We start from the raw sequence: 13,170 nt of genomic DNA on the forward strand, positions 1-13,170 counted from the left end.
TTATGTCTCTCTCAGTTCCTTTCTGCCGGTCTCTTTGATAGACCTTGATGTTAAGCCCCAGGTCTCGGAGGGGCTCCGGCCCAACAGAATCGGTGTTGCTTCTAGCCAGTCCTCCATACTTAAAAGCAAAAGCAAAGCCTATGGGGTATTCCAACTCTTGTTTCAAATTTCTTTCTAATCCAAATGTCCCCACAGCTCCAGCTTCCATTCTCTTTGATTTATTTGCATGCCACTTCTCCACAGTTGCTCCCAAAGTGGCTCACAGCAACATACTAAATCCACAAAATTCTATAAAGCAATAACAGTTAACCTAGTTTAACAGCTTGACACTAAACAAGGGAGAGAATAACACCCAACAAAGAAGTAAGATGTTTTGTAAGCTGTTTAAAAGTCTATTTTGACTAGGAGGAGGAGGAGGAAGAGAAGTATAAAAGGCTTGTCTCCAAATGAGGAGTCCCTGAGAAATGTATTTGGCAAAAATAATTTTAAAATAATTAGGGCCCCATTGTCCAATCACTAGACTGCTTTTAAAAATGTTGAATCAAATATAATAAACTTGGTGTCTGACCATTTATGCTGGAACACATACCTGGATGGTTGTTTTTTCTATACACAAGAAATTTACGTAACAGTGACATTGGGAATATAGACCCCATTTCACAGTGGCTAAATATGCATTTTTTAAAAACAGCCTAGTGCTAGGACACTGGGGACAAGAGAGGGCTTTGGAGAAAATTAGAATGTGAGATAAAAGGTTGATATTTTATAATTTAAAAATAATCGCACAAGAACTGGGAAAGAAGTGAATGTAAAAAGTCTAGGGAGGATGGGCTGTTTTGGGATCCTCTCCCCATTGCCCGTTCATTACAATAATAGAATGGTGGAGTTGGCAGGGACCCCAAGGATCATCTAGTGGAACCCCCTGCAATGCAGGAATAAGCAGCTGTCCCATACGGGGAACATACCTGCCACCTTGGCATTATCAACACTCTAACCAGCTGACCATCCAGTTGATCAACAAGTTTTTTTATTTGCTTGTACTTGTACAAAGGAAACCTTTGGGTTTTCCTGAGCCTTCTGAGACCTCCCTTTCATGTGCTTGTGGCACTATTTTGGCTACATATCCACTGGCACTCGCCTCTCAACCTTGGAACTAGAGGGAATGATACAGCAAAATGAAATACAATATGAGATAGACAAGGAGAAATGAGCAATATATTCTAGCAGTAAGTCTGTCTGTTATTGGAATAGGAAACATGGTCAGACTATTTATTCAGAAATATTAAGATGCTGATGACTGTGAAATAATGGACAGTGAGTATTGCATATCTTGCACCTTATCATATACATGGCTATAGCTATCTCTCCAATATACACATGTCTGTCTGCATCTCATTATTATCCACTAGGACATACAGATGAAGCTTTGCAAATATCTCTCTTAATAAAAACATCCCTCTCTTTTCCATTTGGCTGAAACTATGGACATAATTCTTACCATGCTTGATTTAAATTTGGTTTGGCTGCTTTGCGGCTGATGAGCTTTTGTGGGTTGGGGGAATTGTATGTTCTTGTCCATATAATCCCCTGTTATTCTGTTTCAGATTCTTCTCACATTTTCCATACTACTTTCACTTTTCTTGTTTCCTTCCAGAAGCCACGATTCAGTCTTAGATTGGGTTCCAAAAACGTTGCAACTCCTTTGATATGGAGAAAATGTGTGTGTTATTAAGGCAGATAATAAGGTTTCCAGTGTTTCCTAGGTCCAGTGGTAAAGAGCTGCTGTTTTGTTCTCCAACTCTCAGCAAACTCCATATGCAAGCTAATTTAGAGATACTTATAAGGGAATTCTATTTTGCTTATGTTTTTAATTTAAGAAAATAATAATAATTGCAGGCATCCAAATGCTAGCCTTGCCTTTGTGGAAAGCCCTTGCCCCCATGCAAGTCATGACATCCAGTTTTCACTGATCGCCTTTACTTCTGTGCCACATCTCCATCTGTTCTGGAAGGCTCCCTAATAATCCGGAGCAGCTTTTTAGGGTGGGAATCGCCAAAAACCAGTTGCCCCAACTTGGGTGAGCAGAAGTGGTTTCTACTAATGCAAAGCCACCACTGAAAACAACCCAACAAATTTAGAACTACTACTACTAATTTATTATTAACTATTAAATTTATACACCATCTACTAAGCAGCTCTAACAAGCTTACCTTAAGTTTTCTTGCTTTCTTGTTTGCATTCACAGGTGCTGAGCTTACGGGAGTGGACATCGTACCATTCTCTCTTGCCACTTTTTAAATAACTGCCTACGTATATGAAGAAAACAATGGTGCATAAAGCTGCTGGCCTCAGCATGGAGCCACTTGGGTCTGACTGCAGCCCCAGTACAAAACTGTGAGGAATAAGTTTGATAGAGGGCAGACACGTGACTCTCTTTCCTCCATCTGACCAGACACATGCTCTGTTAGCAGGAGTGAGTCCTTTCAGTGCCTGATCTGGTGATGCTCTAGGGCAATGTGGAGGACAAGGGCAGTGGTTTGGATATTTCTGTCTTACCTTCCTCTGAGCAATGATACCAGGTGGGGTCCTGCATGATGAGGAGTCACCATGCAAAAGCATGTTAAATCAGAATATATATTTCTTAGCAGGAGATGCATTCTGATTATTCAATTGATTCATAATATTAGTCAGCTGCCAAAAATTAAGCAAACACCTAAGTGCTTTTCTGGATTGGGGCCTACAAGCTGAGTTTGCAAACAGCCCCGCATTAATCTAAGTCGGTGAGTGTTTTTGCCATTGACTTCAATGGCAAGCCAGCATTTCTCTGCTTTTGAGCCTTCCCCCTCGAAGAGACGCACCAAAGGCTCAGTGTTACAATCCATTTCCATTAGTTCTTTTTTACTGCTGCAGTATGATGTCTTTAGAGTGATGTCATCTACTTTAGTATTCCCCATGAAATAAAAGGCATGAACTAGTAGCCAAGACCTCTGTCAATTTGTGCCAATGGTGCTGTGGGAGCCAGGTTAGCCTGTCCTTCTCTTAAATCCAGCACTTGCCATGTGGAGTAAAGAGAACCTGGCCTTGAAAAGAGGTTGGATGGTGTTTGTGTGTGTGTGTGTGTGTGTGTGTGTGAGAGAGAGAGAGAGAGAGAGAGAGAGAGAGAGAGAGAGAGAGAGAGTTGGGGAGGGAGGTTAGCACACAAGTGAGAACTGTGGTCACTTACTTGTCTTCACTCAATGCCCCACCTTGGGTGCTTTTTTTAAAGGTCAGACGAATCCACATGTAAAGTGTTGAGAACATACGAGCCTCCCATCCAGCCGTGGATGGCATGATGGAGCTATGCTATTCACCTAACCTCCATCCAGCTGAGTTGCTGAAGCATACTGGCACGGAAACGGGCAGCGGGCTGGTGACTGTGAAGTTGTCGTGGTGCAAACACGCCAGCAGGGGCACTGGATTGGCTCCACCAGTGTGTTTGCACTGTCCCAACCTCCACACCACTATAATTCCCAGAGTGGCTTAACAATCAATTCCTCTTCACAGGGAACTCTGAGAATTCTAGATCTATGAGGGGACGGAGGGCCTCCTAACAACTCTCAGCACCCCTTAAGAAACTACAGCTACCAGAATTCTTTGGGGGAAGGCATGACTGTTTAAAGTGGTCTCATCATGCTTTAAACGTATGGTGCAAATGTCACCCAGGTTTCAGTTTCCTGAATGGAGTAGCAGCTTGGACTTGATGGTTTCTGAGGCCCCCTCCAACTGTGTGGTTCCATAAAGAACAGAGGAAGGAGGTCTCTGGGAGCTGGGAGAGTTGTTGGACTTTCTTCCATAATCTCATCTCTTCTTATTATTATTTTAATTATACTGACAAAAACATGGGAAAACGTCCCCTTTGGATTTATTTATTTTTTTAGAGCCTTGCCTTTTTGTCTTAAAGTTACCCATTTTATTTGGCTAAACGATAAAACCTGAGACCCAAGGGACATAGGGCTGTTGTATTTGTGCACAAAACGGCATGTTTTACAAGGCTGTTAATACACACCTTGAGTATCTTAAGGAACAAAGATCTGCTTAATGGCCTCCTAACACATTTACTGCTACACCTTCAAGGAGTTATACATAAGTCTGTTCTACTTTAAGAGTGCAGAAACAGTATGCAAGGGGGGGAACATAAGTTGTGTCATGCATTAAGGTATGGAGGTGGGCACTAATTTAAGAATGAAATTTCAAAGCATTGAAACTCCCAGGTACGCACTTCTGGAAATCATTTGGAGCTCATACTGTAACTACTTACTGTAATTCATGCCCCCCTTCTCCTTCCTGCCAACATTAAACTGAGAACCAGTTTGTAGAACTGTTTCAGTGCCCAGAAGTCATAGACAAAGTCCAAATCGTAGGGATAACATTTTTGTATTTGGAAAACCCAGATTCAATTGTTTGCTTACCTAGGTCTTGGGGGGTTGGGGCTTGTTTCAGGTGACCCCACCCAACAAGGTGGTTGTGAAACTAAAATGCCATTCTTCACCTCTTGAAAGAAGGTTATACCATATACAGTGGTACCTCAGGTTAAGAACTTAATTCATTCCGGAGGTCTGTTCTTAACCTGAAACTGTTCTTAACCTGAAGCACTACTTTAGCTAATAGGGCCTCTTGCTGCCGCCGCGCCGCCGGAGCATGATTTCTTTGCATCCTGAAGCAAAGTTCTTAACCCAAGGTACTATTTCTGGGTTAGCGGAGTCTGTAACCTGAAGTATATGTAACCTGAAGCGTATGTAACCCGAGGGACCACTGTAGTGGCTAAGGATATAGCTACAATGCAAGAAGCCCCTAGACTGAATCACACTTCAGCTACAGAACATAGCAAAACTGCCATTTTCTCAGTGCCCAGACCAAGCCACACATAACACTAATGCACCATTGGAATTTTTACAATTAATAATAGAGGGGGTTCCCATTTTCACCAGAACCACAGTGCATGGGGAAAGGAGGTTCAACACTTCCTTCACGAGTGGATAAAGCTGCCACGGGTGCCAACTGGTATTTGATATTTTGCATCCTGGGTGACTAACCAGTGTGTACTAACCAGGCTTCTCCTAAACCCACATTCTGAAGTTTGTAGGTATTCTCCCATATGCAAGCACATCCCCTGAACTCCTTGAAAAAGGGTGGGAATAATCTCCATCATTGTGGTATTGTTATTCAGTGGGCATTATGTAAATCAAAAAATAGCCACATCAAGTAAGACAAAACTGAGAAATGTGACAGTTTGTATTGCATTTGTGAGTCTCTGTGTGTGGAATTGTGTGTATGTGTGTGGTGCTGGTTCTGTTATAAGAGGTTCCATTGGTTTGTACTGCAGCGATTTTCAGGTCATTTTCAAAGTGATTCCAAGTGCATATATTTATTGTGGCGGGGGGGGGGGGCAATTACACTGGTATTTAGAGAGTTCATTAGTGACCTCTTCTGGCTATGTGAGTGAATGGCAAGGGATGTTTCTTTAAAAAGAAGAAGCCCAAATTGTCTGGCATGATTCTTGTGTAGGTTAACACCTTGATCTCCGAGAACAACAGATTAAGCCGGAGTGACAGTGGTTGTATCTTATATTGTGTGATCCCACTTGTCTCTTCCTCAGTTGCTAGGAAACAAAAATAGTTTCTACTAATTCTGATGGATACAGACCTGTCCAAGCCAACTCTTATGGCCTCAGCTCAGAATGATATGTACAGTTATATATTTCACCTTTGTCTCAAGTTGCTCAGTGTTTATCCTGACAACAGGCCCTTTGAACAACGTTAGACCGAAAGTGCCTGGGATCAAGGTCACCCAATGAACTTGAACCAAGGCAAGTCCAGCTGCTCACATGAAGTATACTGGCTCTCAGTGTGCGCATATATATATATATATATATATATATATATATATATATATATATTGTACCCACCTTTCCTGTATGGTTCTCCCATTCTTCCCCAATATATTCTCACAACAACCCTGTGAGGTAGGTTAGGCTAAGAGCCCATGACTGGCCCTAGTTCACCCAGTGAGCTTCAATGGCTGAGTTAGAATTTGAACCCATGTTTTCCCAGTTGAACATTGCTACCACTGCACACACACCCCACTCATCCTCAAAAGGAGCATCAGATACCACACAGCTAGATGATAGCAGACTCTGGCTTCTTCCACCTCACTCTTCCCTTCAATGCAGCGGAAGAGACCTGGTGTGGCAGAACTGAACTGACAAGACCCAGGAACAAAAATGTAGCATGACAGCATCAAAGGAAGATGCCAATATCAGATCATATGGGACTGGAATTAGTAAATAATTGTCCCCTTCCACTATATCTATGAAGTCATCAGCACTGAACCAGGACTATCACAAGGCAACAAGGCAGCCACCTTGGGTGTAGACCTCATAGGGGTGCAGGACTGACATATGAGGGTCACCGTTTCATACAGAGTAGTATTTCTTATATATTACACATCTCTGGTAATATTTAAATTTTATTTCTATTTTGAAGAATTTTATCATTTTTTAAAGTAATTCATACATTAAAAGTGTTGTCTGGAAGCAACTAGTTTCTTCATTTCAATTCAACAGACCTATAATTATTTACCTGCATCAACAGGGAAATATTGATTGCATTGGCAAATTCTTTCCATGTATCAGACTTAAGCCACTGAGTGAGAGTCAGAGCAATGTTTTGAAACCACTGAGATATTATCTTGGTGGCATATATGATGCTTTAATAGAGATCTTTGATGACACAAGTCTAAAAAGTTTATTTGGAAATACTGAAGCTAAGATCCTTGCAGATACATATTGTAAGTTTGTTGTGTCCCTTGTTACATGCTTCCCTGAAGCTGAAACACACATAAATCAATTTAAAATATGTGGTAACAGAGCCCGGTAGCAAATGGCATGCTTGTGATTCTGCTGGCAGAAGTGTCCCACCTGCTTTAGCTGCTACAAGCAAATTCACACAAGCAGTAATTCCTGACGGAGTCAAAAGATGTGCAAACGATTTAAAAACACACAATCTATGCTCCATTATAGCACCAGGTGGCGCCAGGTAACCTAAAATTGTGAGCTTCAAGCGGCAATAGTAAGAGTAAACCAGGCAATTCCTCTTCTCTTCTGCCTGTGCTAGTGGTGATCTAAAACTTTTTGCAGCTCCTGGTGACTTAAATGTCACCCCAGGACCTTTTGCAATGCTACAGGCAACGATGGAAATAATTCTTAAGTGCATGTCTTCATCCATCCAACCTATATCCTACCTTTACATTTCCTCATTGCAGCTAATAAAATTAATTTTCCCAGAACGGTGTCCTACAAAAATGCTATTTTCCATATATATTTTTCTTTAAAAAAAAACTTTATTGCAAAACAATTTACATATAACAACAGAGACAACCCAAGACAATACCTCAGTGACAACTAAACAGTAACTAACAACATATCGTCCAACACCACACACACTTTTGACTTCCAATTCATCTCATTGTGCTTTCTACATATTCTTAACCTTTACGCCTTTCCTGTTATATCTGTTACATATCCAGAAAATTTTCTACATTTATAGTTTTCCTTAATACTCAAGATTCAATCTAGACCTGTCAGGAGATTTGCATTTTTACAATATTGTTTTAGATATTCTTTAAATGTTATCCATTCTTTACACACTTTCTGGTTTGAGTTTCCTCTTATTCTCCCAGTCATTTTCGCAAGTTCCAGGTATTCTATCATCTTCACTTGCCAGTCAAGCTTTGTGGGAATTGAGTCACATTTCCAGTTTTTTGCTACTAAAATTCTAGCCGCCGTAGTTACATACATAAAGATGGTTCTAAAGGTTTTTTTTGCTGTTTTCCATATTTTGGGGGCAAGGTACCTTGAGCACCTACTGGACCAGCTCTGTAGTTTGGGAACTGGCGGCACTCTGATATGATGGTTCCACTCCTAACTTCAGGGTCAGATGGTAGAATTGTGTTGTTCAGGTTTGTGGTGCTTGTGCTGTAAGGTACTAGAGGGTTTAATCTTGTCCCCTGTGCTATTGAACATCTATATGAAGTCACAGGTGAGACTGTCAGTACAGTGGTACCTTGGGTTAAGAACTTAATTCGCTCTGGAGGTCCGTTCTTAACCTGAAACTGTTCTTAATCTGAGGTACCACTTTAGCTAATGGGGCCTCCTGCTGCTACTGCACGATTTCTCTTCTCATCCTGAAGCAAAGTTCTTAACCCGAGGTACTATTTATGGGTTAGCGGAGTCTGTAACCTGAAGCATCTGTAACCCAAGGTACCACTGTAGTTTGGAGTTGGGTGCCATCAATATGTTGGCGACACCTAGCTCTTTTTCTCGTTGACATCTGAATCAAATCAGGCTGTGCAGAATGTGGACCATGCTGGGCGAAGCTGGATGAGGGCCAATAAACTGACACCTGGCAAAGGAGAAACCGTGCCCTGGTGTGGAACTTAGGTAGAAGGCCTGTTCTGGATGGGATTGCATTCCTCTCGAAGGAGGAGGCCCATAATATGGGGATGCTACTGATTTCTTCATTGTCACTGGAGGCCCAGGGGGCTTGAGTAGCTAAGTGTTCCTTTCACCAGCTTCAACTGGTTATTCAGCTTCAGTGTTTCCTGGACAGGGATATTAAAAAGGTGGTTTAAAACCCTGTTCCTATGCATCTATAAAATCTGCCTAACAATAGGATTTAAACTCTGCTACTGGGGCCCTCTATGTGCAAACCCTGCGCTTTAAAAACAGGCACAAGCTGTTTGTCTTTTGTGTTAACCCACACAAGTGGGTCTGTAGAAGATCAAATATAATTCATATATCCTCTTACTAATACCCATCAGTCTGCTGCTCTGACTCATTGTTTAACCTGCCCTGCTGATGTTGTTTTACCTACAAATGCATTGTCTTCTGTTTTAATGTATGCCAACCTTGGCATTGCTCACTCAATGAAGGGCGGGCTAGAAATCCTTCTAATAAAGAAATACTCTAAGACAGCAGGTCAAATATTTCCCTTCTTCACTTTACAGGCCTTATGAAAGACGAAAAGCACAGGACAGGAGATGAAGAAACTCATTGCAACATGCTTATAGTCTCACTTCCTGCATATTTCCCATTCACAGCTTTCTTTCTGATGGGGTTGTGCACTCTACTCCAAGCATGGCCTCCTGATTAGAGATTTGGAATCAAATCCTGTAGCTATTCTGCCCTTTTGTTTGAAAGACACAGGACAGGGTTGCTAGCAAGGGGGAGGAAACCTCAGGCCCATGTTGCTTCAGTGACTAAAATATCTATTCACAACTATGGCTTTTCCTAGACTGGGATAGCCTGGTCACAATTATCCATGCTTTGTTAACTGGTTGCCAGTTCTGTTCTGGACCTGATTCAAGTACCTTCTGGACCAAATTATAAATGAGTTGGGCCTCAAATATCTGAAAGAAAGCCTCTTCCTTTACCAACCTGCCCATACATTTAGATCAGCAGGGGAACCCTGCTTATGGGCCTGCCTCAAGTGAGAGCTGTGGTTCGTGGATGCCCTGAAGGGCCTTCTTGGTGGGAGCCCCTCACTTATGGAATAACCTCTCCTCTGAGGCGTGTCATTTCATTGATGCGTGTGGCGTTGATGAGTGAAGATTCGCCTTCTTTGTTTTATTCCCTTCCTGCTCCCATGTAGATTTCCACTGAGATTTCAGTTATGGTAATGCATTATTTCTTTAAGCTTTTAAAACATCACAAATTATGGTTTTAATGCATATGCAGTCCTGTCCCAGGACCATTTGGTGAAGGGTGAGATAAACATACTTGAAACAAACATACACAGTTGGGCATGTTAGTTTGGATTCCTTCTTGGCAGTTTTAAAAGAACCAATTCAAAGGACTGATGCGTACTTTTAAAGCTCTAAACCCCATTGGAACCAAGTACCTTTTTAACATGGCCTTTGACTCCTGAGATAGTATATATTTTAGGAATACCTTCTTCTTTGGATTGTAAATTGCTTTAACCAATTACTTTTATGCTGGTGTATTCTGCTCAGGGACCTCCTGGTGAAGGACGGGTAAGAAATCAAATAAATAGCAACAACACCTGAAGGAGCTCCATCTTCCATGACTACCTCTCTGTGCTCATAGTTTATCTGCTGATGGCCTTCTTCAAGTGCCTCCGTAGAGAAGAGCCATTTTGAGCTCAGCTACCCCAGGTATGGAAGGGACTTGCTCCAAGCCGCTTGCCTGATGCCACTTTCTTTTTGTTGCTAGATGAAAATATTCTTATTTATTTTACTTTCAATACTTCGTAAATAGCTCAGGCAGCTTTTGATGTACCTTTAAGTATTCTTGACTGCTCTTTCATCTGCCAACTCATAGTCTGTTTGCAGTTTTATGCATTTGTACATTTTGGGGAGATGGGAACCTTGTAACCAGCTGGAATCAAAGTTAAAAAGCAATAAATAAAAATAAATGGACAGGTGTGGTGGTGGTGGGGAAACGACGACAAACATGACAGCTTTCTCCAGAGACCAAAACAGTGTCATTTCTTCCTGACTGGATCGATAAATGCAGAGTTCAAATGATTACCTTAGAGCATGTGAGCACATATAATCTGTAATTTTAACATATAATTTTATTAGGATTATTTGTGTTTTATTCATATTTATTAGGTTATTTTATTTATTTTTAATGATTGGTACTACCAGTTTTTTTTAATGAGTATTTTAGATTGCTTTACTTTAACCACTTGGTAGAGCAGTAGTCTTCAACCTTTTGAGACCTAGACCCACATCTGGAGACCCATTTCTTAACACACACACACCGTATTTGTATGGTAGCAGTGCTGCTGTTGTGAACAGGCAAATGACCCAGTAGGGTGGCTACTGACCCACAAGTTGAAAACCAGTGACTTACGATATTTTTTACTGAAGTAGTAATACGGTTAAGCCCATAACTTACAGGTTACATTCTGGAGCTTGCACCGAAAGTCAAATTTGTGTATTGTAAAAAACCCATTTGGTTCAGTGGTGGGTGGGATGGCCAAAGCCATTTTTCCTGGAGCCCCACCCCCTTTATATTTTAAATAAATACATTTTTGCCAAACCCACAAAGCTGAATGTGCACCAAGTTAAATGCACTTAAGTTAGAATCAGAGTTGGAAGGGACCTGGAAGGGAACCCTGCCCACAGCCATCCCTGGGTGGGCTCAAACCACCAACCTTCTGGAAAACCACCAGTTGCAATGACCTATTGCATCACAAGGCTTCCTTACTGTATATAAATCTTGCCAAGTAACATAAGTAATGGGTGGTATTCAATTAAGCTGTATTCATGGCTAATTAATGGGCATGGCTAATCTTAGTAAGTCTACTCTTGAGTAAAACTTAGCTGAATATCACCCAATATGCCCCACAAGGGCACTGTGGTCTGCTCACATTGACAGATGATTGCATGAAGTAGCCTAAGGTTGCTTAAAGGGCACCATGGCTCTCAGTGGACTTACTTGTGAGTAAACATACCTCAGCTCATGCTGCCCAACTCTGATGAACACTGCAATATATTTCCCCTTCCTGTCTTTGGTAAAAAAATTTATATATATATATATATATATATATATATATATATATATATATAACATTTTGCTTGAAATTATATGTGTAAGACCAATTGCTTTCTGTTGGAAAGGGAGGGCTCTTCGTTTCTCTTTTGCCAGCTTCCTTGCCGTTCTCTCTTTGGCGACAGTCTACCACTGGGAAATCAAGAGTCAGGACAAACAAAGGAGCATTTATCCGGTATTTTCTTCCAGCCCTCCTTCCCTGCAGCATCTCCCTTTAGCTTGCTTCAACATTTGAAAAGAAACAACTGGCAAGGAGGCAAGAAAAAGAAGCAAACGAATAAGGTATGTCTCTTCCCTGCCCCATGCAAATGATCCTAGTTAATTAGTTTTCTCTGGGTTGGTTCTAAGAGCTAAAACTAAAGCCACGTGCGTTGAACCCAGGCAAGCGGAAAACATCCCAAGGTGGAGGTGACCTGCACCTCAGGTGGTGGTGGATATGAAGAGGTATTAATTTGCTTAACAGCCTTGACTAAGTAGCTGAGGAAAGGTAATCTCTTTTCTTTGTTATGAATCCAAGAGAGAGAGCTTAAAAATACAGGGTATGCAATACTACAGAGCAGTGCTGGAAAAATTAAATTTTGATGTGTTTAAAATAGGGAATGTCAGCAACAAATGCATTCATTGAACTAGAATATCTGAAAATTATGTGTTTGCCAAGACAGACAGTACCGCTATGTGTGATGGTGAGCAGAGCAGTGAATCCACCAAGAAGATTCCATGAATTGACTCTTTGTGAAAACAGACCATCAATTCCATGATTCTTTAGAGGCACTAGGGTTGTTGTTTTACATTAAACCCCCATTTAATTTCTCCAAAGAAACCAGAATGTACATGGATATTCATATTTGTCAGCTTCATACCCATTCTTCGCTCCATAATAATAATTTCCAGCACTGCTCTGTAGTATTGCATACCCTGTATTTTTAAACTCTCTTTCTTTGATTCATAAGTGGACACACACACATGAGAGGAAAGAGGAGAGAGAGAGAGAGAGATAGCCTGCCTGCTTGAACCACAGCAGTACCAAAAATGATTAGCACACCTTTCTGATTCCAAGGAAACAGATGGGTGTAATTCACATCACCTCACTTACTAGAGAAGCCTGAAAATAAGACACAAGTGACAAGATGTGCACTTCAGCATTGTCAATGGGCTTCCATAGTAGCTAGAACGTGGATATTTGATCCACACAGTCCAAGTCACCCTTATTACTGGGAAATAGAACCTTTTTGACATGAAACAGTTAAAACTCAGGATATGAAATACACCTCTGAACATAGACTAGTACTCCAGCAGAGAGGGAGACAAGGGAGCTTGGGCAGTAAGATGGGAGGCAAAATACACTGGAAAAATAGAGGGCAGTTATCCATTGTCCAAATTCCCACAATTAAGGAATTTACAGGCAAGTTGGATTCTTCTCCTAAAACAACTTCTTTTTCTTCTGTTACTTTGCTGTCATTTCTTATCAGGGTCATTCCAAAAAGCCCTAAGAATAGACTAACTTCTCCGTGTCTGTTTCTCATGCTTTTATCCATCACAACAATCCATTTTCACAT

At 41.2% G+C, this 13,170-nt stretch overlaps 1 protein-coding gene across 1 annotated transcript in view; it reads left to right on the plus strand.

The window, feature by feature from the left end:
• The window catches only part of SCRG1 (stimulator of chondrogenesis 1), a 78,264-nt gene that overhangs the window by 55,933 nt on the left and 9,161 nt on the right, over positions 1-13,170 (plus strand). Inside the window, exon 4 of the mRNA XM_083631431.1 lies at positions 11,683-11,896. The gene's annotated coding sequence lies outside the window, so the exon portion shown is untranslated. The remainder of the gene's footprint in view (positions 1-11,682; positions 11,897-13,170) is intronic.

Source organism: Podarcis filfolensis, assembly GCF_964270895.1.
Source record: "Podarcis filfolensis genome assembly, chromosome: 9".
In the NCBI taxonomy this organism is placed as follows: Eukaryota; Metazoa; Chordata; class Lepidosauria; order Squamata; family Lacertidae; genus Podarcis; species Podarcis filfolensis.